Source organism: Sceloporus occidentalis, unplaced genomic scaffold, assembly GCF_023333645.1.
Source record: "Sceloporus occidentalis isolate IW3139 unplaced genomic scaffold, rSceOcc1.0.p SCAF_3, whole genome shotgun sequence".
NCBI lineage: Eukaryota > Metazoa > Chordata > Lepidosauria > Squamata > Phrynosomatidae > Sceloporus > Sceloporus occidentalis.
Genome location: NW_028316983.1, coordinates 180,147,882 through 180,171,013, shown reverse-complemented (window position 1 = coordinate 180,171,013; position 23,132 = coordinate 180,147,882). Strand labels below are relative to the sequence as shown.

Here is a 23,132-nt window from a genome sequence, read left to right as displayed (position 1 = left end):
ATCATAGTATACAAACTTGTGCTGATTTTGACCACAAAGTCCTACTTACCTTCATCCTGCTGGCCATATTTGCACCCACATTTTCTGGCCTACTTCTGTTGACCATGGGAGACATGTGAGTATGCCATCTCCCATATCATGTGAACCATATCATGTGACAAATCAGCACCGGCACCTCCTGATTAATCCCTCTATGATCCACTCATTCACTTAGTTATTCTCTGACTCTTGTCCCCTCTACTTCCCTTCCCTCTGCTCCCCCCCCCCCCCCGCCAACTTTCTCTCAAGGACATTTCCCAAACTGGCATGATGGATCTTGACTTCTTCTGATGTTATTGCATGGAAAAGAAGAAGGAGGGTTGAAACTGAAATAAAAACGACTGGGACAAGTGGGGTGGGAGGGACAGATTTTAAAATATGTGAAGTATGTGAGGGTACTCATATAGAAGCAAGGAGCAAAGCCTGTCCTGCCTGTTTTATTTGCAGAATCTGGAAATGGGAGGCTTTCCTCTCATCAATCAATCTGAATCTGCTTCAGACCTAACCCCATAGAAGATTTTCCCCAACCTAGAGACTTACTGAGTTGTATGGGTCTTATTTCCCAGTGTATTTGGGATGACAACTGGAAGTACAATTACAAGGATCCCCCCCCCCCCATACTTGTGGTGTTCTTCACTTTTCAGCAAATTGCATACTAAAGTAAAGTAATCTGGTGCAGTGGTTTGAGCATTAAATTATGACTCTGGAGACCAGAGTTTCATGCCCCAGTTGGGCATTAAAACCCATTGGGTTACCTTGAACAAGTCACATGCTCTCAGCTTCAGGGGAAGGTGATGGCAAACCTCCTCTGAACAAATCTTGCCAAGAAAATCCCATGAAAGATCCACCTTAGGATCACAAATGATTTGAAGGCACACAACACCTGCAAACTGCACACTGTGACATATCAGAGACTGATAATTTTTATTTGGCATAAACTTTTGGTAATTGAAGCCTTACTCGTCAAATGCAAGTGGGCTGAATACCAACAGAGCTTATGCCAAATTCACAAATATGCATGCTTTACATTCCTGAAAGGTATTCGCTGCTTGCAGAGGAACTAAAGGGAGTGTCTCTGATTTTGCTTGGTTCACCTTCCTACTTTACTTCCTTAATTTCTTGAAGAGGAAGTGCTGCTATCCTCAAGACAATCTTCTGCCAGAAACAATCTTTCAGGGTGGTGTCTGGGATCACTGTTTGGCTTCCAGAAACAGAATAGGAAAACTGAGCAATTTCTTACATGGCTGTTAATGCACGCTTTCCCTTTCCTCCTCAGGAGGAGAAATGATTTCAAGCTCTCCTTTTGGAGAGGAGGAGGAAATGTGTTCCTCAACAGCATATTTGCAACTGTGAAGGCGAAAAGTCAATCTCCTTTTGTTTCTTAAGGCAAATGAACGGCTAGAGAAAGAAGCAAAGGCCAGTTACAGACCGGCACTTTAGTGCGTGACGAGCACACACTAGGGTTACAAAAGGGCGGTGCTTCCGCACCGCCCTAACCCTAGTGTGTGCTCGTCACGCACTAAACGGTGGCGGCCCTTCCATACGGCTGCCGCCATGAGGACGTCACGGCCGCGCCGGCTCTAGACGGGGCGGCGTGGACGTGACGTCCTTGCTCCGCGCCAGGGCGCTTAGTGCGCCCTGAACACGGAGCAGGAAGGAGCTCCGTTTCGGAGCTCCTTCCTGGTTTAGTCCGCTGGGTGCAGCCTTCAGACGGCTGCACCCAGCGGACTAAAAGAGAAAGGGGCCAAGCGGCCCCTTTCTCTTCTCCCCGCTGCCGCGGGGTGTCCTTGGGGCTTGAAGCCCCAGGGACACCCCTTTTCAGGCTGCGGGGAAGCGGCGTTTTGCTGCTTCCCCGTAGCCTGAAAAACGGCGGATCGGGGCCTCAGTGGCTGCCGTTCTGGCCGCTGAGGCCCTGATACTCCGGGGAAAGGGGCGGGTCCAGACCGCCCCAAATGGGCAGTCTATAACCTGCCAAAGTCTAGCCAGGAGTTCCCATTGTGTGTGCATTCACTCATATCCTGAAGAAAGTCTTGGAACAATCTTAGGCAGCTTCTTGACAAATATTCCTCTTTGGAAAAAAAGCATCACACCACTAAATGGATCAGAGAAGCTGTACTCCATTTATTGTATATTGCAAGTGCCAGCTGTTGGCTGTTATATTGGTTATCTTGCTTAATGAAAATTACCTTGAAATTTGTGCCTTGTCTGACAGAACAGAACCTTGCAACTAAAGCCTTTTTCCATGTTGGAAATGGTGACTTATTTCTTAAGCCAAAGAAATATTGGAGTCTTCATGTAGAACACTCTCACAAGGTTTACAGTGTGACTGGAGCAACTATATATAGTTTTATGTGTGCCTACACAAATTTTACAAGGCAGCTGGTAGTCTCCTGCTAATACATGATCCCCATTTTTAGTTCCTGTTCCCACCTCCTCCCTTTTCAGCCTCACATATGAAATGCTAATTTCTAAAACCCATTTCTATGTAGTCACTTGACTCAAATAGATTTTAAACTCTTCACCTGTTCAAGCTCTTCATTTTTAAACAGTACTGAGGGAACCCGAAGCAATCACAAAATTGGCAGATGTCCCAATGTCATCAGGAGAGGAGGAAGAGTGGGGGCAGGGAATTAAAGATGCTACACCGCTTGGCAAAATGTCAGCAATTAAAATTAATTAAAACTCATTAAGTAACTCCCATCATCATACTCCCTCTTGGTGTTTATTTAATTTTGACATTACAGTTGTGGTCACCCTAGGCACACACCATCAAAAGGGTAGAAACCTAGCAGCAAAAAAGACTCATTGATAATAAGATTTTCTTTTTTTTTTTTTCCCCTCTCTTTTTGATGCTAGCTTGCTTGCTCTTGGTTCCAGCTTGCTGGTATTGAAATAGATGATGAGTGATCAGTTTGTCTTCAAACTTCCAATGCTTTGCTCCTTTACTGGGGAGTAGTGGAGGGCACAAAACAGGGAGATTTCCTTCCCCATAATAATTTCCTCCATTAATTTTCTTTCTCCCTAAATTTCTAGCATTGATGAGAGTAAGAGACTGAAAATCTTTCACCTACAGAGCTCTTACATTTGCTGCGTTCACATTCCCTTGGTAACTTTGTTTGCTCCATGCCTTATCTGTATTTTAAAAAAGTTTTAAGTTACTGCAACACTGAAAGAACATTTCATAAGAGATCAGTATTCTTATTCTTGGGAGAGATGCCCTCTGTTTGCCCCCTCACTATAGCTACACTGCTGCTTCTGCATCATAACCATAATGCAAAAGAGAAGGAGGGACTAAGAACATCACTATTCCTGCAGTTCTTTGGCCCCAAATGATACAGCTGGGGAAGCCTTTCTTACCTGAGTGTGGACCCTAAACAGTTTTGAATCCTAAAAGACTCAGATGAAAAATTGCATGCAGAAATTTCTCAATAGCATGAGACCCCACTACTGAAAAATCTTATCACCTAACATGACCACTCCAGTGGCTTAAAATAAAGCCTAAGACTGCTTGGAGGCCATTTGTGACCCCAAAATAGACCAATAGAAAAGAAAACCACTGATAAAGATGTATGCAGAAAACATTGTATGCAGAGAAGAATCATAGAATCCTAGAGTTGGAAGAGACCCCAAGGCCCATCCAGTCCAACCCTCTGCCAGGTAGGAACTCATAACCAAAGCAGCCCTGATAGATGGCTAGTCAGCCTCTGTTTGAAGACCTCCAAAGAAGAAGACTCTGCCACACTCCCTTGGAGTGACAAACAACTCTTACTGTCAGGAAGTTCCTCCTAATGTTGAGGTGGAACCTCTTTGCCTGTAGCTTGCATCCATTGTTCTGTGTCCTATTCTCTGGAGGAGCAGAAAACAAGCTTGCTCCATCCTCATTATGACACTCCTTTAAATACTTAAACAGGGTTATCATATCACCCCTTAACTGTCTCTTCTCCAGGTTAAACATACCCAACTCCCAAAGTCTCTACTCATAAGGCATGGTTTCCAGACAATCCACCATTTGGTCACCCTCCTCTGGACACACTACAGCTTGTCAACTTCCTTTTTGGTGCCCAGAACTGGACATGGCATTCCAGGTGAAACCTGAACAAAGCAGTATGGAGTAGTACTATTACTTCCCTTAATATAGACACTATACTTCTATTGGTGTAGCGTAGACTTAGAGGCAAGGAGAATGGAGCAGGCTTATACTCAAAGGCAAGAGGAATGAAGAAAGTAGAAAGGAACATGACTTTTCATGACATGTCCAAAGTACAACCATCTCAGTTTAGTCATCTCAGCTTATGGAAGTGCTACTATTTCAAAGAAAGAAATACAAGCAGAAAAGAAAATAATTCAAATATAAGAATAGGTAACCCTGTTATGTTTTCTTGGCAAGATGTATTCAGAGAAGGTTTGCCTTTGCCTTTCCTCTAAGGGTGAGAAATTGTGTCTTGCCCAAGATTACCTGGTGTGTAGCTGTGTGGAGACTTGAACCATAGTTTCCCAGAATCCTGGTCCAACACTCAAGCCACTACACTATCCTGGTTATCATTTAAATATATATTTAAATTTGGAAGTAAAATTTGAGTTCTTATATTCCAATGGCAGATTCAGAGTTCAAATGCTGATATGAAAATCCATGCAAATGACAAAGCATGGGTGATTACAGATCGAGACCCACTGTAAAGCATAGTTTTACTTATATATTCTGCCTAATTAAGCAAACGACATGGTTGCACTATGATCTGAATCCTATTAGTTGTCTCAGCTATTGGACATTTGGATTTTGTGTAAGTGTTGACTCACCATTTAACAATTGATTGATTGATTCTACTTCACTTGGGGCTACTGATAAGACTAAGGCTTATGTTTCCTAAGATACACAAACATGGTTATTTCTATTTCTATTATCAATAAACCAAGACACAACAGCCACAGTTCTCAGAACTGTTCAGATGAAATCAACACAAAATCCTTGACATTTTCGTCATGGTCTTTCAGCTAGCTTGTCTAAGTGAATGAACCAGTATTACTGCTACAGTTATGGCTGTGAGTCAGAAATGGTTGGGGATATGAGTCCCTCGAAAGGAGTCCAGGATTTTTTTATGACTCACTCAAAGAGGCATGACCTCCAAACTCAGTTTACACTAATGTGTCACAACATATCATTTTGCTTGTCCATTTTTTTGCTAAATACCTTTCACAGGAAGAGCCCTAACATTAGCCGAGTGAAGAAGCTAACTCCATGATGTAACGAAGAGGCAGCAAACTTGGATGGGTTACAGACCGCCAAAAAGCGGCGGCCTGCCCCTGCCCCTTTCCCACCCTGATCAGGGCCTCAGCGGTCAGAGCGGCAGCCCCTGAGGCCCCGATCATCCGCTTTCCAGGCTGCGGGGAAGCGGCAAAAAGGCCCCTTCCCCGCAGCCTGGAAAGGGGTGTCCTTGGGGCTTCAAGACCCAAGGACACCCCGCGGCGGTGGGGAGGAGGAGAAAAGGGCCAGTTGGCCCCTTTCTCCTCTGCATCGCTGGGCTGTGCCCAGAGACACAAATGGCAAAAGGAGCTCCGTTTTGGAGCTCCTTTTGCGGCCGGGGAAGGGGTGCACTATGCGCCCTGGCGCAGCATGACAATGTCATGCCTGTGCCGCCCCGTATAGAGGCGGCGCGGTCGTGATGTCATAATGGCGGCGGCCGTGTGGAATGGCCGCCGCCATTTTGTGCGTGCTCTGCACGTGCTAGGGTTGCGGGTGTCCAGAAAGGACGTCCCTTTCTAACTAGCATGCACAGAGCGCATACTTTTAGGCCCGTTTGTAATGGGCCTTAGTCATTTAACTTGCAATTGTTGCATCTGTGCCAGCAGGGATGGGAAGAGATATTTCTTGGATTTCTTTTTGCCTAACCTGGCACGCTTTGAGTGCTGTATTTCATGACCAATTCATGGTGTTGAGTGTACTACTTGCTGCTTTGCCTCAGGCAGCAAAATGTCTTGGATCTTTCTCACATTTATCACAACTGCTGAGAATGTAATTTCACCCCAGAAATCTTCATCATTCTCCCAATCCGACCCTCTATTTGGCCACATTCACACTAGTGTTTTTGTGGGGAGTAGATCTGGAGAGATTTGATGATGCAATACAGAATCAAAGTTCCCACCACATTTACTCTGGTCGAATCTCTCTGTGGCAATTTAACCCTGTTCAAGTTCACATTACCATTTGTATTGATTTAAAATGGCTCTGAATTTTTATTGTTCTTGGGGCCATTCAGACTACCTTTTAACCTGGTTCAGGAATCAGATTAAACGTGGGAAGTTCATAATGGCCCTGATTCTTCTACACCCGAATTCGAGGTTTGCACATCCATTGAGGGGCAAATGCCCCTTGGTTCGGGTCTTTTGAAAGTGGAGTTTTACCTGTATCTTTTGAGAAAAACCGGGTCCCAGCAAATATGAACTTGGTCCCAGTAATGTTCGGGTCAAGTTCAGGGGAGGGATTCGGTCAGAGGGAGGGCAGAGGGCAGAACATGCCTCTCCTTCATCGGGGCAGAGGAGGAGGAAGAGGAGCAGGAGCAAGAGGAAGGAGCAGGAGGAAGGGGGCCATGGAGGGCAGAATCAGGGCGAAGGAGGAGGAGGAGGAGGAGGAGGAAGGAGCAGGAGGAAGGATCAAGTTCAGGGGAGGGATTAGGTCAGAGGGAGGGCAGAGAGCGGAACATGCCTCCCCTCTCACAGGCAGCTCTCTCTCTCTCTCATTCTCTCTCTCTCTTTTGAATTTTTTTTATTTTTGACAGGCTATGCAAATAGTTCTATTGATACATTTTGATAGAATGTGTCTGCTTGTGCTATATTTCCCTTTCATTTTCTTGCTCCCGGCACAGCACCTCACTTTGCAAGAGGCTTTTTTAAAATTATTTTTTGTGTAATATGCAAATGCTACAATGTGAATGTTACAAATGTTTCTCTTTCAATTTGGCACATTGACAGAATGCTTTTGCTACATATGTGTATGTGTATGTTATGTGAAGCATTCTGGGGTGGCAGAGCAAGCGGATGCAGAGATGGCATTCTGAGGTGAGGATAGATGGCATTTTGGGGTTGAAAACTGGGGCAGAGCAAGGAGATCCAAAGAGGAGGGAAGGATAGATTCCATTTTGGACTGGCAATTGGTGGGAAAGCAAAGCAAGAGGATGCAGAGATGGCATTCTGGGGTGAGGAATTATTATTATTATTACTATTATTATTATTATTATTATATGTGTATGTGAGGCATTCTGGGGTTGCAAGGAGGGAAAGCAAAGCAAGAGAATGCAGAGATGGCATTCTGGGGTGAATTATTATTATTATTATTATTATTATTATTATTATTATTATTATGACAGGAAGAGGATGGCATGGGGGGAGGCAAGGGCTTTGGAGGTAGCATTGGGCTGGAAGCCAGAGGCTGGCATGTGGAAACCCATGACTGGGGGAGTCACACTCTCTCAGCCTCAGGAGAAAGGCAATGGCAAATCTCCTCGGAACCAATCTTGCCAAGAAAACCCCAGGATGGGGTCATTTTAGGGTTGCCATAATATGTAGTGACCAAAATACACACAACACACACACAAACCTGGAGATTTTTAAATTTGACAGGCTGACAGAATATGCACAAACTGCTGCCAGTTTTTTTTTAAAAAAGGAGGGGGGAAAGCACCCATTCCTTTGGCCAATGGCTGTAGGAAACGTCACCTTTGATGAAAGCGGAAGTGAATTTGATTGACAGCAAAGGAGCCTTCATTTTAAACTGGTACCACAAATGTGAACTTCAGAGGGGTAAATTACCCTGATTGAGGTAAAACATAGTGGGCACTTGTTTCAGAGCAGATTCGAGGGGGGGGGGGAACCTGATCTGCCCAGTTCTATCCAGGGCTAATGGGTGAGTGGCAATGGGGCCCTAGTTTGTGGTTTGTTTTTTTTTAAACCCTGTCACTCAAATGATGTACATCTACATCACACTGTTTGGGTGATTCCCCCCCATCAACACTGGAGGGTGGCAATGGCAAGTCCCTCACAACAACCCTTTGCAAAAAAAAACCTACAATAGGTTAGCCTTGGGGGGAGTCACACTCTCAGCAAAGAAACCTCCACAGGTTTAAATGTGGGGTATAAATGCAATATAATATGTGTGCAAGAGCTTTAGTTTTTACCAACTTGGGAGCAGAGTCTGCTGTGGTTTTATTTCTTGGGGGAAAATGTAAAAATGACCCCTAACCCCCAGCCCACTGATATGGTTTTTTTAAAAAATGTCAAGCAAATCATGTGCACCTTTGTCATATTGACGATGCCAGTATTTAAAGGTGATGTCTACTGTGGCCATGCGATAGCAAAAATGTGGATAAGCTGTCAATTTATTTTTAAAGTACATCATCTAATGATGTTCCCAACAGAACCTCATCTCTGGCTATGACTTTGGTTTTGGCTGGCGAGGAGAGAGCAAAGGTGTGGGCATGACCTGCCCCCTGCACATTTACCCCTCCCTTCCTGTGCTCTGAAGTTCCCATTGGCAGCTGATAAAAAAAAAAGACCAGTCCTTTTGAAAAACCGCACTGAAATCCCTGGTTCCAAAAGAACTGGGATAAGTGGGATTTTCACCACCACTACCCCAGAATTCAGGTCCGGGAAAAACAGTGCAAGTGTAAACAACCCCCTTTTAAACCAGTTTGCAAACCTGTCTATAACGTAGTCTGAACAGCCCCTTTGTATCATTGCATTGTTCTGAGGGGGTTTGTGGAAGAAATTGGTATGCCCTCCAACAAGAAACCACTGCTTTTATATGCTGTGTCAAGCATATCACTTATGGAAGTTACAAAAATACAATCAATAAATAAGTGCAGTCTTTGCTAAAATTGCATGAAGCAGGAGGCGGACAGTTGCCTCCAGATTCTGTTCATGCATTCCACAAATGAGGTCAGCTTTCCAAGCCTGTGTGACAGTTGATATCTTCAGTTCGGCATTTTTATCTTCATGTCAGCTTATCTTGGTTGGGGGGGAAAGCATGAGAAACTCTTAAGCAATACCTGCTCCTTTGTACCTTCATCTTTCACATGGTTCAGCAAGAAAATTTTCTGTACTTGCTGCCTCATCAAGTATTTCCCATTTTGTTATATAAAATGTACTCTTGCTACACCTTTTTCTTCTCTTTCATTTTTGAACATTAATTTCCAGTGTACATCTTCCTTTCCCCTTTACCTTCTACTTTGTTCCTAGTCCCACAGTGAAGTAAGTACAATAGTGACTTTAATCATAGTTCCATCTGGTTTAGTCAGCATTGCTCTAAGTACACCTTGGTTCTCACTGCATGCTTTCTTAATTATATATATATATTTTAAGTGGCTGCTTTCCCCATTTCCAAGTTTTGGCGACAAAGCAGTTTCAGTGCATTGAATCCTCCCTCCTTTAGAGTAGGAATGGAAAAAAACCTGCCAATTTTGGTTTATCCTTAATTTGTATTATTTAAAAATCAAGGTCCTTCTACTGCAGATATGAATAAACTGGTGAATTTTGAAAGTTGTAACACACCTAGTAAAATTCTCTCCATATATTTGAGTAAATTAAAATTAAAATTAATCATACTTTGCACAATGGAACTGTACATTTATCTGCAATGGGCAATTTCCCTGTTATGGAAATTAAAGAAAAGTTGTTTCACCCGAAGGAGTAGAAAAGGAGTGGGGGAGTATTTTCCTTGGTTTTCATTTCCCATAGGGACATTACTTACCTGTTTGTCTCATTGTTTTGCCCACTGTCCTCATAGTGTCATTACTACTCAGTAAGCAGTTACATTGGTTTCATCAGTTAATGGTGACAGAAAAAGCTTCTGTTTACAAGACCTTCTGTTAGGAACTTTCTTCAGGGAAGCTGACTGACAACCAAACCATTTTCTTAATGAGGTATTGATTTTCTTGAGTTTCTTTTCCATGTCAGGCATGGGAAGTTCATACTTTAAAGACACTGACTGTAACTGGGGAAGCAATTCAAACAATATATAGTTCCCCACATGTTACGTTTCCAACTTCCCATTAATTCTTGTTTAGTTTGGTTATTTTTCTCTCTGTGTGTGCCCTTAACTTTCTATGTTACAAATTGCCTTCAAGGATAAAAATATCTAAAACTTTAAGGTCTAACTAGAACTTTACAGGAGAACTAATTCTTTATAGAAGCAACTTTGGTACAATATAGTAACATTTCTTTGAACTCAACTGTGTTCCTCACGATGTTAAGGGGTGTTATTCCTAGATATTTCTCATTAAAACCTGGAATTAATACTATGGAATATGAGAGGGCATTGAGGTAATATTCTGTCCTGTAGACACCTCTGCTTCATACTGTAGCCATCTTTAGTAATTAGTCCACAATACAAAGAGAAAGAGAGCCACTTTGGTGTAGTGGTTTGAGTATTGGATTAGGACTCCAGGAGATCAGATGACAAAGACCAGAACTCAAGGAGACCAGGATGTAAATTCCTACTCAGCCATGGAAACCCTCGGGTGACCTTGAGCAAGTGAAAAACATCAGGAAACCTATTCCGAAATCTTGCTAAGAAAAGCCTATGACCCTGTGAAAAGATCATCATAAGTCAGAAATGACCTAAATATATATAACAACAACAAGAATTGTGTGGTTTTTTCCACATTAATTCTGATTTATGATGATTCTATCACAGGTAGAGAGTGTGTGATTTGTCCAAGGTAACTTAGTGGGTTTCTATTGGCTGGGCAGAGATTTGAAAGCTGGTCTTACATAACCCTAGCTCAACCTTCACTACCCTTCACTGATCCTGAATGGATCCAGAATAACAATATGCAGAAATCTACTAAGGAGGAAACTGTGCAGCAGGGGTTTATTTTTACTAATTCCTCATCCACCTGCTAATTTTGCTAATCCCTCATCCAGGCCTCCCATACCCTATGAATATCTGCTTAGAGAGTTGGTGAATGTCTCAAGCAGAATGAGGAGGAGTGGGAGCTTAAGAGGAGAAACAGTTTCCAATCCTCCTGCAAAAGCCTTTGCAGAATCAGGCCAGCACACTCAACATTAGCTCTTTATGATAACAAACCATAATATTCTGTGGCGTTAAGGATTATGAATGCTAGCCAAAGAAGGAGAGATCCACAACACAGAAACAGCAGATAATTTATTCTGTGGGATGAAATGCCTAAAACTGTTTTCAACACTGCCTTCACAGACATTGACACTGCATAGGGCAATGATCCCTTTATTGTTGCAAAGAAATGCTTGGATACTAAATGGGATGGTGTGGCAGAAATCTACTATAGTGTGACATGGCGTGTAGCTCTGGCCCCAAATATGAGGCAAACATCTTGCCTCAAGGATCAGCAAATGCTTAGTAGGTCCAACCCTTTCTCAAAAATTTCTTAGCAAGATCATTACCCTTTGGAAAAAGTAACCTTACTTGCTCCTCAAGAAATGGATCCACAAGTGGCCAGTTCCAAGGATGCCTTTACTGTTTAAAGTTGTGACAAAGGAAGACGTGAAACAATAATGGGAGCAGATGAATGGGGAAGGTCAAAATTCCAAAACATAAAGGCCAAAATTATTTTAAAAATTATTATTTTATTTATTTACTTCATTTATATGCTGTTTTTTTCCCAAGGTGGGACCCAAGGTGGCTTTCAGAGATAACAAATTAAAAACATTTACAATAAAGTGTTAAAAACAATTAAAAATTGCCACATTATACATCATAAAATCATTTTAAAATCATACAAAAGTGAAAAACAGATAAAGCATACATCTTAATGTTGCTTGTGGCTAAAACTCCTCCCTGGCCCCATTAACTGGCAAGTTGACCATGCTCATAGTAATGTCTAGAATGTAACACTAAGGAAGTATGGCTGGGAAAGATAGCTACAAAAACAGGACTGTTGCTGTCATGGCTGGGCTTAAATAACCAGGTAGTACATTGGCTTGAGTTATGCCTACTGGAAGGACCACTGCCTCTCTCCAATGACCAGGAGCTGAAGATGACTGGCTAGTGTAATTTCCCACATTTCTCCCCAGGTCATACTGCTGATTGGCTGCTGAAATAAACTGCAGAAAAAAAGCCACAAAAATACTGTGCCTCTATCCTACAAGACACTAACAAGAATTCCTAGAAAGAAGGGATAGAGACATTAATTAGTTTTCCAGTATTCAAACTAAAAAAGGAAGGTATTTTTTACCTTACATCAGAGGAGTCACAGACAGAATAGGGAAACTGGTGAGAAAACACAACCTCCAAATGATCAACAAACTGACCAAGAAAATCCAGCAAATGCTGCATTCAATGAAGGACAGGAGAGACTCTCTCACAACTGCAGGAATTTAATAATAATAATAATAATAATAATAATAATAATAATAATAATTTATTTGTATTTTCCCACCTCTCACTATGGATAGAGGTGGGATTACACCAACAAATTAACACAGTACAGATATAAAATACAATCAATAAAACACTGACATTATTATTAATTCAATAAAATAGCTAAAATATCTAGAACATCTAAAACATTTAGAAAACATACATCATAACCAGAAGTGAAGCATTTTATCTTAAAGATCTCCTATAAGATGTAGGATAGATGATCCCGCTAGAAGAGATCCATTTTAAGTGTCTTCTTAAAGGCATCTAAGGTGGTGATAAGATGGATTTCTTCTGGTACGCTGTTCCACAGTTTGCGGGCTGTGGCCGTAAATGATCTATGGGAAGTTGACATTAACCTGGGTTTATGGTATTCTAATAAATTCTTCCCAGATGTTCTGAGAGTGCGGGCAGATTGTGTACGGAGAGGCATTCCCTCAAGTAACTTTGTGAATTGGCTATGTTGGCTGGCTGGCACTTTAGGGATCTGATGTCCAGCAACATCTAGGAACCAAAGATTGGGCATAATTGTTGGAGACAATCTTCAGCAAGAACAGTGGACTAAATTCAGTTCAGTCAATGGTAGACTGAATCATTGAATGAATTGGATTTGTTGCATCTAGACTTTCGTAGGACCTAGTGATTCTTCTCTGTTTGGGACAAATAACTTGATTTCTTTCAGTATTACTCTGGAGGAGCAAATTCCAGCTATCTCCACAAATCCAGCTAGCCTTAATCACTATGGCCAAATTAGCTGTGACTAGGAGACTCATGATCTGGACTTCTGTATTCAGAATCTGCATTTAAATCTTTTTTTTAAAAAAAAATTAGCTGGTTAGGGGTATTGCTTTGATCAAGGAAGTCAATGAGGGAGGGGCTCTTGTATTTGATTCCCTATACTGGGAGAAAGGCAGGATAAAATAATAATAATAATAATAATAATAATAATAATAATTTTCCTTCCATATTGTTTCCCTGATCTGGAATGCTGTCTGCAGGTACTGTCTGGACCTCTTGCATCCTGAACAAAAATTATTCATTTTAAGGGTTAGGAATGATTTAGATGGGAGAAAAACAATGGAAGGAAATGGTTAAATATTCTCTCCCTTCCCACTATTTCTGTACTTAGCAGGAGTTAGCAGAACCCACAAGGGCATTCAAAAATGAAACAACAGTAACTGATTTCAAGATCAATGAATATCACTGGGAGAATTTTTAAATCTCTCTCTCTCTCTCTCTCTCTCTCTCTATCTATCTATCTATATATATATATATATATATATATAAATATTCAAAGATGCAAACATAATTTTATAGTATAAAACAACACATATTACAAACATTAACAAATTTACTTATAAAAACAGGGATATACAAGTTGTTGGTTGTGGTTATAATTATTAATTATTTCTACATTCTCTAAGCAATCTTAGAAGGACATAACTGTATTTTAAAAAAGGGAATGGAGATTATTAATAAACAGCACAACTACTTAATGTTTCAGTCTACTATTCTTCAAACCCAAGAATAAATTCCCTCCCAATTTCTTTCTCTAAAATTCAATAACAAAATTTCCATTCTTCTTTAAAAGTCTTTATTTTTGTTTCTTAATAAATGAATTAGCTTGTTGATTTTCCACAAATTCATTAAGCTGTATCAACCAGTTTTCTTGGGAAGGACAAGCCATATTCTTCCATATTTATGCATATAACAATCTGGCTGCTGTTAACATATATTGGATAATTTTCCTATTCTTCTTTTCCATTTGTTCTTCCATCAGCCCAAGCCCCCTCCCCCTCCCCCAAAAAGGCTCTGATTTCAACTGAAGTTTAAATTTTAAACATCTTCCATTGCTCTAAGTTTCTGCCTTCATTTTTTCCCTTTCTTTCACAATTCAACCACATATGGTAAAAAGTCCCTTCTTTTTCCTTGCTGTTCCAGCAAACATTGGAAGCCCCTTCATACACTTTTGAAATTTTTCTGGAGTTAAATACCAGAGGTGAACTGTCTCATAAAACCTTTATTTTAAGTCATAACTCAAAGTGAATGTCAAAACTTTCCCAATCTTTTCCAATGGGTGCTTCTGAATATTTTGGCCAGATCGATCGGGAAGCATTTGTTAAGGGTTCCTAAGTCAAAATACACCTTGACTGCACAAAGGGCATTTTCCATCTCGGCCCCGCAGCTCTGGAACTCCCTTCCCAACGAGCTCCGCTCCATCACCTCTCTTGACCTCTATAGGAAGGAATTAAAGACCTTTCTCTTCTGACAAGCTTTCCCCCATGTGTCCTGACTCCATGCTGTTCTCCCCTGTTGTACATTGGTTTCATTCAGCTAGTCTGTTTTTCTGGTTTTTATGCTACTGTATTTTTATAGTGTTTTTAAACATAATTGAGCTGTTTTTATGATGTTTATTGTATGTTTTGTGTTTTGTTTTGTATATCTTTTGCCTTGTTGTAACCCGCTTTGATCTACCCTGGAAAAGCGGGCTATAAATAAAATTATTATTATTATTATTATTATTATTATTATTATTATTATGTTCTCTGCCCATTTTATTATACATTATTTTACTTTTTAGTCTTCCATATCTATTTTTAATAATAACTTGCACATTTAAGTTATGTGCAAGTTAATAACTTAATAACTAAGTTAACTAAGTTAACTTAATAACTAAGTTAATAACTTAGATTATCATAATTTAAACACAATTATAATTCAAATTCTGATTTTGTAGTCTCAGAACCAAATAATTTCTTGTCAATTTAGATCTCTCAAGCTATTGTCTATAAAAATACCAATTGCACATTTAATCCCTGTAAATCCAGTTCATCAAGACATTTCTTCTAATTTTAGAAGATTTCTGTAAGTAATCCAGCTACCTTGTCCTTGGAGAAATTGTGATCATCATTTCCCTGATATATATATTTTTTCATTTTTTATCCTTTTGAAAGGAAAGCAGTCAAAAGGTTCAGACACATACCATCCATGAAGGCCATACCAGAGTTCTTGTTACCTTTTGCCATTTGTTCTTTTAGAAGCTCTGGGGCACATCTGTGGTAGGATCAGGCCACTTCTTCTATCCATTTAAATGAGCCAAGTGGCCATTCTTTCTTGCTAAGGCAAAAATTCATGCTACATACAGATAATTTGTTGATGTACTTGTCAGCTATATCTGTCTCTACTTAAGTTAAAAATAACTGTGAGTAGCCACCTCACATATTACTTAAACTCTTGAGTTTTATTTCTCACATCCACAAGGAGCATATTCTTTGATTATGCCTTCAAAAAGTTAGCATTTAACACCGCTTCTTTTGTTAAATATTTAATGAGCCTGGGAAAAAGGAGATATTTTAAATCAAGCAAGTTATGCTGCAGCATAAAGCACAGAGGTTTTGACCTCATAGATACAGAACTCTCAACCAGTTAAATTGGTGATCATTATCACTTAGATGGAAAGGCAGAAGAGGAGAACAAATTTGCCCTGGTCAGTTCTCCTGAGTTAGCTGTTTGCCATCTAATAATTTTTCCTCCAAACACTATCCTTAACTTCAGTACAGAGAAAGTTATTATGGACCACTACTGTTCCTAACTTGATGTATTAATTCCATATAGAAATGATTTTTAAAAATGTAAAAGTCTTAAAAGGCCTTCATAACATACTCTGTTCTACTGTATATAGATTTATTTTCTCTTTCCTAGTTGTGCAGTAAATACCATGAAACATATCAAAAATGTCTTGGAGGGCATGAGAAGTAAGGAATGACAAACAGCTTTATGATGGTTCAAGGGCATATACTTTGAGATAATGGATTTTTAAAATTAAAAAAAAAACCTATCACACAATGCTCATACAATAATATTTTCCCCAAATTATTTTTGATAAGCAAGTTCATTTCCCATCTAGTTCAAAATATCATAGAAAAATATGCAGATCACAAATGGAAAAATAATAGCGTAGACAAAGGTGAGAAATGAAAGAGAAAGCCTGAAAGAAAATGAAGACCAATAGAAACAGTGTCAGGATAAGGCAGAAGGCAAATCGGAAGAAATGTTGAAGCAGCAATCTATCCTGTCACATGGCTTGATAAAAAGGAGAACAAACTTGGTGACCCAAACAGAAATAGGAAGGCTTGGAAATGTCCCAGTATAATTTAGGCAGACTTTTGATACTAGTAATTAGAAGTTTCCTGTCTCAGGAACTGAAGCATGATGAGAGTCATTATATATTGTGATGTGACGGAGAGGCTGACAAGACTTGTGAAACCTACTGACCGTTACCCCTTCCTTTTGTTTCATGTGGGAACCAATGAAACTACAAGGCACAACCTTCAGAAAATCAAAAGGGATCATGAGGCTCTGGGTAGGAAGCTGAAAGAGATGGATGCACAGGCTGTCATCTCATCTCTTCTCCCAGTTGAAGGGCATGGTCCAGGAAGGGAGAGGAAAATAGTAGATGTAAACAGCTGGCTCTGGACATGGTGCTGCCAAGAATGATTTGGATTCTTGGATCATGGGCTGCAGATCCATGAGGGGGGACTTCTGGCAACGGATGGTTTACACTTCACACATGTTCACAGAAACATTTTTGCCAATAGTCTAAAAAAATTGCTCTGAAGGACTTTAAACAGTTATATGGGGGGGGGGACAATATTTTGGTAAGCAGGAGTTCATTGAGGGCTGGAGATAATAGTCAAACTGTTGTAGAGTTCAAAGTGCTGGTCATGACCTATAAAGCCCTACACGGCTTAGGTCCAGACTATTTGAGAGACCATATCTCCCCATATGAACCACCTAGAGACCTAAGATCCTCAGGAGAAGGCTTTCTCTCGGTACCACCACCATCCCAGGTTCGTCTGGTGAGGACCTGAGAGAGAGCCTTCTCAGTGGCTGTCCCCCTCAATGCTGGTCTTTCACAGGCAGGCAAAGACATTTTTCTTTAAACCAGATAAACTACATACAAGGATATTAAAAGAGCTGGCAAATGTAATCTCAGAGCCTTTGGCAATAATCTTTGAGAACTCCTGGAGAACAGAAGTCTCAGCAGACTAGAGGAGGGCAAACATTGTCCTCTTCTTCCAAAAGGGAAAAAAGAGGATCCTAACAATTATCATCCAGTTAGTCTGACATCAATACCAGGAAAGATTCTAGAGAAGATGATTAAACAGAGAGTCTGTGAACATTTAGAAGGGAATGCCATAATCACAAAAATTAACATGGGTTTCTCAAAAACAAGTCATACCAGACTAATCTGATCTCTTTTTTTGAAAAAATTACCAACTTGGTAGATGAAGGGAATGCTATGGATATTGCATATCTTGATTTTAGTAAGGACTTTGACAAGGTCCCCCATGACATTCTTGTAAATAGGGTTAGACAATGCAACTGTTAAATGCATTTGTAATTGGTTGCCCAGCTGAACCGAAAGGGTGCTCAACAATGGCTCCTGGAGAGAAGTGACCAGTGGGGCCCCACAGGGTTCTGTCCTGGGCCCAGTGCTATTCAACATCTTTATCAATGACTTCAATGACAGAATTGGGGCATAATTATCAAATTTGCAGATGACATCAAATTAAAAGGAGTAGCTAATACGCCAGAGGACAGAATCAAAATTCAAAATGACCTGAATGGACTAGAAGATTGGGCCAAAGCAAACAAAATGAAATTCAGCACGGAGAAATGTAAGGTACTGCACTCAGGGCAAAAGAAAGAAAGAAATGAAATGAAATGAAATGAAATGCACAGATATAGAATGGGGGACAATTCGCTGAATGAGACTACATGTTAAAGAAATCTAGGAGTCCTAGTAGACCACAATGAGGCAACAGTAAGATGCAGCAGCTAAAAGGCCAATGTGATTCTAGGCTGCATCAATAGAAATATACTGTCTAGATCAAGGGACCTTATAGTGCCACTCTATTTTGCCTTGATCAGACCTCACCCAGAATAGTGTATCCAATTCTGGGCACCACAATTCAAAAAAGATGTTGACAAGCTGGAGTGTGTCCAAAGGAGGGCCACCAAAATGGTGAAGGTGTGGAAACCATGTCCTATGAAGAAAGACTTAGGGAGCTGGGTATGTTTAGCCTGGAAAAGAGATGGTTAAGAGGTGATATGATAGCCCTATTTAAGTATTTGAAGGGGTATCACATTGAGCATGGAGCTGGCTTGTTTTCTGCTGCTCCAGAGACTAAAATACAGAACAATGGATGCAAGCTCCAGGAAAAGAGATTCCACCTCAACATTAGGAGGAACTTCCTGATAGTAAGAGCTGTTTGAGAGTAGAACACACTCCCTCAGGATATGGTGAAGTCTCCTTCTTTGGAGGTCTTTAAGCAGAGGCTGGATGGCCATCTGTCAGGGATGTTTTGATTGTGAGATCCTGCATGGCAGGGGGTTGAACTGGATGGCCCTTGTGGTCTCTTCCAACTCTATGATTCTGTGATATTGCATATACTGTGTAAAAGGAAAAGAAATGTGGCATAGATCCACACATGTATTCTATTCCGTCAATCAAAACCACACCTACAAACTGACCCGTCTCACTCATCTGAATAAAAGATTGACCAGCTCTCATCAACTGATACTGCTATTATAAACAAACAAACAAACAAACAAACACAACCCAAACAGCTTTATTTATATACCGCTTCATACCAAATTAGCAGTGTCTAAGTGTAAGTTAATTGCCCTCAACCATCTGGGAACTCATTTTAGTGACCTCGAAAGGATGCAAGCCTGAGTTGAGCTTGAGCCCTTTTTGCTCGTATTGAACTCGCATCCTTATGGTTTTGAGTGAGTGGCTGCAGTACAGGCATTTAACCACTGCACCACTGTCTTCAGTTCTCAAAGTTTTAGAACCTTATGATGGCTAGAGTACTGCGGCTAAAGCCACATCTATTCTTTATAAAGGGAACTCTGGAAAATGAAAGAAATACATTGGGAAGAAATTGGGCTCCCATGGTTCCTTCCTTGGAAGTACCTTCCAGTTGGTTTCACTTACAGTGAAGTCAAAGAATTTTAGGCAATCTCTGATGTAAGAAAAATGTAAGAAAAATGGAATGAAATGATTGGTTCTGAATTATTGTTGCTGTCACTTTTTCTTTCTGGTTGTGTTTCCTTCTTGTTTGTATTATTAATTTTCCTATTAGCATTTTATAGTTGTAAACTGAAATCATTTTATAATAAAAATTTTAGAAAGGAAGAAAGAAAGAAAGAAAGAAAGAAAGAAAGAAAGAATTCAGTTTTCATATTTGACGCCAAAGATGAGTCACTGCCCACCAAACAGACAAGAGCACAAGTTAGACATTGGGTGGGACAACCAGATTCGACAAGCAAACCCAAACTTTTACTTCTATTCCTTTTTGTTATGATATTTATCATATTCAGTAGTCACAGGAATTGGTTCCTACTTGATTTATTTTTCTTACCTTGAATATCAAGGTGAAATGGTTCTGTACCACCAAGCATTGTTCATAGATTTCCCAGCTCAGCTGTCCTTTTCTTGTTCTAGTAATTTCCTCCAAATTTCCATATCCTGTCATATTTAGATGCCATAGATTTTTACTGCCCACTTCTATTCCAATTTGGAATATTCATTTAGATAGAACAGCTGTCTGTCCTTGTCATGAAAAGACACCCTGTCTTAAGAAGTTAAAGACTTGAGAGCAATGCATCAAAAAGGTTAATGGCAAATGAAATGGTGCATTTCGGTGTCATTCTGGACTTCATTAAAATTTAGTATCCGTTATCGGGCGTTTAAAGATCTCAGCTTCCATTTCATCGTCTGATTTTGCCCTTGTCGTTTCGTTAATAATTCAAAAACTTTTGTTCCAAACATCTTTTGTCAGCATCTGTGTCAGCATCATGCTAATAACCTCAACACCACCCCAGTTTTTAAAAAAAGAATAATAAGAAGAAATTTTTGACCGTGGTATACAAGTCTCATACTAGTGACTAGTAGAAGGAAATGTATTGTTCCCTCTCTGAGTAAAAGACCACATGGCTGCTAAATATAGTGCTATAGAAGCATACATTTAAGAAAGCCTCAGAAAAATCTTTTTAGTATTTTAAATATGCCCAGCCCCCTTTTTCTTCCTTGTCCTCTCTCTAGCTCAAAGGTTGAGGATTTTTTAGCAGCATCAGCGTTGGGTGGATGGTGAAAGATAGCTGAAGAGACATAGACTTTCGGTGCTGGGTTCTAGCACTGTGTCTGCAGCAAACAATGCAATAAAGCTTGATCTAGAAAAAGGCTGAAATATTGTTCTAGTTGATCCTACACCAGACAATGTAAAAATCCCCTACTGAGCATGTGTGAGCAACAAAACAGAGATAAAGGGGGGAAGCAGATCACCTTGTCTCATCACTTACCTCAAGCACTTTTTTCCAGCATGGTTGTATAAGTTTGGCCACTAAAATGAAAATAATAAGAAAAGTGGATGGTGGTGAAAGCAGAATTTAAAAAGGTTTAGAGTACATTTTGGGAAATGTACTTTCAAGTGGTCTCAAAAAAATTCACAATATTTTCTTTAGTTGTGCAAGACTCACCTGAACTGGTTGTTGCATTTCAAATACACATATTGTTAATTTTGGATAAAAGTTTGCTGAAACATTTTGAACAGCTCATTTGTTTTTGTGGTACAGGATTCCCCCCCACCCATATTATTTCTGTACCACATTTTCTGTTAAAGAAGTAGCAATAGCAAAAGCAAGTACATTTCTATACCACTTACTGTATCAATGCACTTAAGGACTCCCTAAGTGGTTTACAATGTTTAAGCTTATTGCCCCCAATAAGCTGGGTACTCATTTTAGCAACCTACAGAAGAATTCAAAGCTGAGTGGATCTCAGAATCTGTTGGATTGAACTCACAACCTTGTGGCTGTGAATGGCTGCAGTGCAGGCATTTAACCACTGCACTCCAGGGCTCCCTGGTGTTGCCAGGGATACACCTACTTTGTAAAATAGGTATACCCATACTTTTTGTTTTGTAAATGAATCCATACTCCAAATTTTGTTGATGCTTCCAGTAGCAGCCCACAACACTCATTTTTAGGCACACCATCTTCTAGATAATACTACCAGTTTTGAGTAGGAAAATGTTTTCATGTTTTGGAAGATTTAGATGGGATGGAAAAGGGTGAAAGTCATATGGTGACCCCATGAATTTCATAGGGTTTTCTTATGCATGGAATACTTAGAAGTGGTCTTCCCAGTTCCTTCCTCTGAAATATAGCCTACAGTACCTGATATTCATTAGCAATCTCCATTCAAGTACTAACCATGGCTGACCTTGATTAGCTTCCGAGGTCAGACAGAACCTATCTATTTAGAATAACTTAGTAAAAAAAGCTTTCCTTTGCACCAGGTTTTAGTTTCACATTCATATTCATGTAGAAGAACTTTGAAAGGAAATAACATTGAACACAATTGCACTGGGCCATTAGCTACACTAATTGATATCTGAATTGGTAATTATGAGATTTGATAATATCATTATAAATAATCACATAATTGGAAAGCACAGGTTTGGTGGTTCACAACATGGTATAATCTAAAGAGCTCTTCAGTTTATATGCTCCTTATATGATTGTTCCCATCGTCATTGTCGTCTTCCTCCTCCTCCTCCTCCTCCTCAAATACAATCTATGCTACATTCAGTCTCAGGTAGACATTACCTCCAACAGTGATAATTAAAAGAAGACATCATTCTCCATTAGCATCCATGCTAGAAGATGGATTCTCGAGGTTCACTCTTTAGTTAGAGTTCAACTTTGTCTGAGACTGAACAAATTGCATCAGTGAAAGTGTTCAGAGCAAGACTAGTCTTCAAAATGATTTTTTTCCTTATAATTAGAAGAAAGACATATTGGTTTAGTCATAAAAAATACAGTACTTGTGTACTTGGAAGTAACGTAAAGGGATGTTGTTGCACTTTTGAGACCAACTGAAAGAAATAAGCAGGTAACATGAGCTTTTGTAGACTTGAGCCTACTGCCTCAGATGCATGAGGAATACATCTGAGGAAGTAGATTTATATCTATGAAAGCTCATGCTACCGGTTTCTTTATTTCAGTTACTCTCAAAGGTGCTACAAGATCCCTTTGCATACTGATTTTCCAGACTAACATGGCTATGTCTTCAAATTGGAATTGATGTGTTATACAAGATTCTGCTTGTAACATAATCCGTGCATACTTAATTGCAGAGCAGAAAACTTGTGCAGAACGTCTCCTGATGGAATTCAGAAAATTGTCAATCTGACACAGATTTTTTTAACCAGATGTGAAACTATGAATAGAAGTTGAACAGTAAAAGTAAGGAATCATGTCACATGTAATAATGCTCTATTTTGTATCAGCTGGAATAAACCTGAGTTTTCAGAGTTATGTAGATTTACTTACTTACTTACTTTATGTATATGCTATCTTTCTCCCAAGATGGGAACCAAGGCAGCTTCCAGAACAATACTTTGAACACATTTACAAAATTTTAAAATCTCCACATTAAAACATTATAAAACCATTTAAAATCATACAAAAAATTAAAACAAATAAAACATACAGCTAAATAAAAATCTTACCTGCTTAACCATTAAAAGCTTGCTTAAATAAAATTGTTTGCTTGGGAGGAGTCCAGACTAACCTTTCACAAAAGGGAGTTCCAGAGGGTAGGAGAAGGCTGTCTCTCATGTCCTCACTTGTC

The 23,132-nt window shown here is 39.9% G+C and overlaps 1 long non-coding RNA gene across 1 annotated transcript in view; it reads right to left on the bottom strand.

The window, feature by feature from the left end:
• The window catches only part of LOC149317173 (uncharacterized), a 139,894-nt gene extending 116,762 nt beyond the window's left edge, over positions 1-23,132 (bottom strand). Inside the window, exons 1-2 of the long non-coding RNA XR_016280594.1 lie at positions 23,073-23,132; positions 20,798-20,838 (exon numbers count right to left, since the gene is read on the bottom strand). This is a non-coding gene — a long non-coding RNA (uncharacterized LOC149317173). The remainder of the gene's footprint in view (positions 1-20,797; positions 20,839-23,072) is intronic.